Raw genomic sequence first — 4,087 nt, 5'->3', positions numbered from 1 at the left:
TTTGGTCGATTTCATGGACCTAGCCCAACATTATAGCCTTTTTATCTTTGGGTCGTAGCCTTTGTTTCTCTTTTTTAATGTATGCCAATTGTCAAATTCTGGTAAGTGGGTCCTAAATGTGACGTTCTAGTTTGTGGGACCCTACTGTCAAGGTCATGTTCTTTCATATTTCAATATGCAAATATAGAAAACAGACACAATATTTCAAATAACAGCAGGAAGCAATCTGCTTCATCATATAACATACATAAAAATGTGATCAGCATCAAGTTTACAATCAGATAACACACATACATCCCAAGTCTATCACAAGAGCCCTACAAGTTCTGCTACATCATATAACACACAAATAGGATCAGCTCCCAGAACTACCACACGTACAAGTTCTGCTACAAGGAGTTCGTTACTCCCAGAACTAGCTCAATGAGGTAAAACTATGCTTCATCCAACTTCTTTGTCCTAAATGAAATGCCAGCATCTGCACATTGTAGAACAAAATGTTTAGGGACAAAATAAAAGTAAATCGAACAGCAAAGTATCAAAAAAACCAAAGTATTAAAAAATGCAGTAATTTACTCGTAGTTGGCAGGTACACAATACCATGGTTTTAATATAAAATACAGAGCAAGTGTTTGGCTACAACATAGAATGCTGTAAAATTTGTTTTAGAATCCAGGCATGTCAAATTTTAAGCACCAGCAGAATAGATCTAACAAACCAGACCATGATCATCATGCGCATCAGGATTTATGGTTCTAGCAAAACAGTAAAGAGATGGACTTACACGCATCAAGCATACCAGCTACTACATCACCATTCTCGTGACCACAGACATCACCATTCACTAATAATTCCCATTGGGAGATCAAACTATGCATCCAACAAGCTACAGCAACAGGGAATGCAGAAAAATTTATGACCCGAGATGACGAATCAACTGGGTACATCTCGGGTTTGAACAACCACGACGAGACAACAACCGCATACTAATGCGGCGAATCAAATCTGCACACAGGAGGAGCGCCGTTCGTGGCATCCACATGAGGTCGCGCAACATCAAGAACATGGCGCATGACAGCAACAGACCTAGAGATCTAGGACGGAGGGAGGGGGAGCTTACACTTGCGAATGCGGCCGAGTAGAGGTGGAAGCTGCGGCGGCCGCAACGGATGAAGAATTGAAGAGGGTCCTCATGTAGCAGTAGCAGCAGCAGCATGAAGAATTGAAGACCGACCAACAGAGCCTGCAATGCAAACAGAGAGGCATGAGGAAACTGAATCCAATCACATCAAATCAAATCGAGCTGCTGCACCTTGACGTTGAGGAAAACAAACCTCATCTCATGTCATCTCAGGGAGGAATAAGAAGAAAAATATATGGCTGCTGCTCCATGACCATGACCTTGAATTGTTGCTGCTGCACAAGATCGAGGAAGAAGAAGACTTGCAAAAAAATCAATAACTAGCAATGTACAAGCATGAATTCATGGAAGGACGAATGCAAGGCCAAACATCCATGGTAGTTCTAAATGGTAGTTCTAACCATATTAAATTAAATTAAATTAAAGGACAAAGTGAAGTCATGATGAATTGATAGTTCCATCTTATAAAGCTTTCTGTTTAGCATATCCTAAATCATAGTCTATCTACCAATATATGAATTCTTTAGTTTTCAGAACCGAGGCTCACATATTTGTGCTGATTTGTACATAGCCAAGAAAAACTTCTTACAAATAAATTCATGGAAGCATATCATCCTTTCAGTCCCTCACCCATCTCCTAGTAGTATTACAGACAAACTAAATTTTACATAGGGAGGTTCAGATTATCTTCACTGTATTTTTAGTATTTTTTTTACTTGAGACAAACTAAATGCTAACATAAATGACAACAAGACTTGAACAAAAATAGCTATTGAAGAAACACGTTTATAAGATAGAATGAAAATGATTTACACCAGAACATATAGTTCACATGTACTGGAGCTAGAGACTACAGAACACACATAATCACACATATGCGAACAGGGTACTACTCAATGTTTCAGGTTACACTATTAAACAAAATTATACAAGCGACTAGACTAGTATCACAGATCTACAGAGTAGTACTAAACAGCTAAAAATAAATAGTAGAAGTAACTAGTACAGGGAGCAAGTACTCTTAAAATCCGAATCTTACAGACTTATACAACACGGGGAAATTCAGAGAAGAAAGGGAGAAAGAGAGATTGCAGGAGGAGGTCGAGGATTATGCAAATTAACTTTGTCGAGACTTATACAACATGAAGACAAATTCACAAGTTATTTGCATTTTTATTGAGAACTATGTAACACCATTTACATTACTTTCACAACAGAAACAAGAAACTTTGGTGCATTGTAAAAAAAATATGCACGCAGAGGTTGTAAAAAAAATATGTGTACATCTAGCCAAGCTCCATCATGATGTACTACGGCGTGATGTCCACGCTGAGGTTGTTCTTGGCGAAGAAGTCATGCTCGATGGCCGTCGCGTCGGCCACCACAAAGTTGACGCCGTAGTGCTTGCTAGAAAAGAAAATAACAAGTCAGTATACATATTATATCTGTCAAAAGAAGGACCAATATCAATCAGACCCTTTAATTTTAGAAAACATGGTTTCATTTGATGGTTGTTGGAGTAGCAGCTTTGGTTTGCACTATAAGGAACCTGTAATATCAATTTCTAACTTTCTAACAGTGAATTGGATCCTCAGGTGGTGTTGGGTGTACTAGACAAAATGCTACACCCGTGGACTCCGTCTGCGGAATATGATGAAGTTCTACCAACAAGTTCGTCCTCTCTGTACTTTCTTTTAGTTTCCAAATGGATCAAGAAATCAATGTTGTGACTCATCTATACGGAAAGGATCCTACATAAAAAGCTATTGTTCCATGCATGGAGAGATCGGCAACCATTTATACATTCCTATCTCTGAACTAAGAATCGGTACAACATGTGGATGTCTGTCTGACAGAAGAACAAAATGCAGACTCCACTGCTCTGCTCCAGCGACTCCATCTTGCTCCTACTGAGCAGATCAAAGTGCATTTACATATCATTTTTCCTATCTTCAGTTCACTACAGACCATTGCCTTTCTGTAAAAAAAGTATCATGCATATGAGTTAGTCATGTGAACTTTCACTATGTAAGGCCTTAATGACACAGTCATAAGAAGGAACCCACTGTGAACTTTCAGTATGAAACATTGACTCAACGATGTGCATCAGCCTGAAATGAATATCTATCACAAGAGTAGTAGCGTTTAGTATACACTAAAACTTATGCATATCCATGGGAAGGGTCTAGTTCTGAATGTTCTGTCCACAAGAACAACACTGATGGAAATATGAAAATAAAGCAATTTCTACTGCTAATCCGTGACTTCACATTGTATTCCTACTAGATAACACACACCCAAGGATCATTCATCATGGCACCCGAGCACCAGCAGTTTCATTGTAGCACACTTACAGATCAAGCAGCAATAAGTGCATCCACTCGAGCTCTGGGAAGGCATGGCGCCGGTGCTGGCTCCGGCTCCAAGCGGCCTCCGCACCACCGGCCGCCGTTCGGGCAGGGCACTCCTGATCAAATCAAGGGAATGACCATGGAAGCATCAAATTCTATGTGGCGGCAGCGGCCAAGAGTGAGAAAAAAAGCAGTGGGAACAGAGCGTGGACCTGGGCACGGTGACCGTGCAGCCGTCGTTGGGCGTGCGGAAACTGCAGGCGGTCATGACGGACCGCGTCGGCGTCGCGCCGCAGCAGAACTCGGCGTCGCTGGCTAGACCCCGCTGCCAGCACCGCGTGCCGCTCAACGACGGTGCCGACCTCGCCGCCGCCGTCCTCGTCGGGATAGACTGCTACGTCCTCGCCGGGATCGAGCGTGGGAGGGAGCGACGGCAAGTGAGTCGAGCGGGCGAGAGAGGAGGGGATGAGGGGCCGCAAACGGAGGCTACGCGGAGGACGAGGAGGGGCCGTAGACGGCGGCCGCGGGGCAACTGGGTGGCGGAGACGAGGGGGGATGGATCGTAGTGGGTCGGGGTGGGCGGTGGATCTGGCCG

At 42.9% G+C, this 4,087-nt stretch overlaps 1 long non-coding RNA gene across 1 annotated transcript; it reads right to left on the bottom strand.

Moving 5' to 3' along the window:
- Positions 1–2,294: 2,294 nt before the first annotated feature.
- Positions 2,295–3,960, bottom strand: LOC119270885. The gene is made up of 2 exons (XR_005134347.1): positions 3,496–3,960; positions 2,295–2,548 (listed from the first exon to the last, which is right to left on the bottom strand). It is a non-coding gene; the product is annotated as an uncharacterized LOC119270885 (long non-coding RNA).
- Between the last annotated feature and the right edge of the window lie 127 nt (positions 3,961–4,087).

Source organism: Triticum dicoccoides, chromosome 3A (assembly GCF_002162155.2).
Source record: "Triticum dicoccoides isolate Atlit2015 ecotype Zavitan chromosome 3A, WEW_v2.0, whole genome shotgun sequence".
NCBI classification, from domain to species: domain Eukaryota; kingdom Viridiplantae; phylum Streptophyta; class Magnoliopsida; order Poales; family Poaceae; genus Triticum; species Triticum dicoccoides.
Note: the sequence above shows the minus strand (reverse complement) of the source record. Positions and strands in the feature narration are given on the sequence as shown.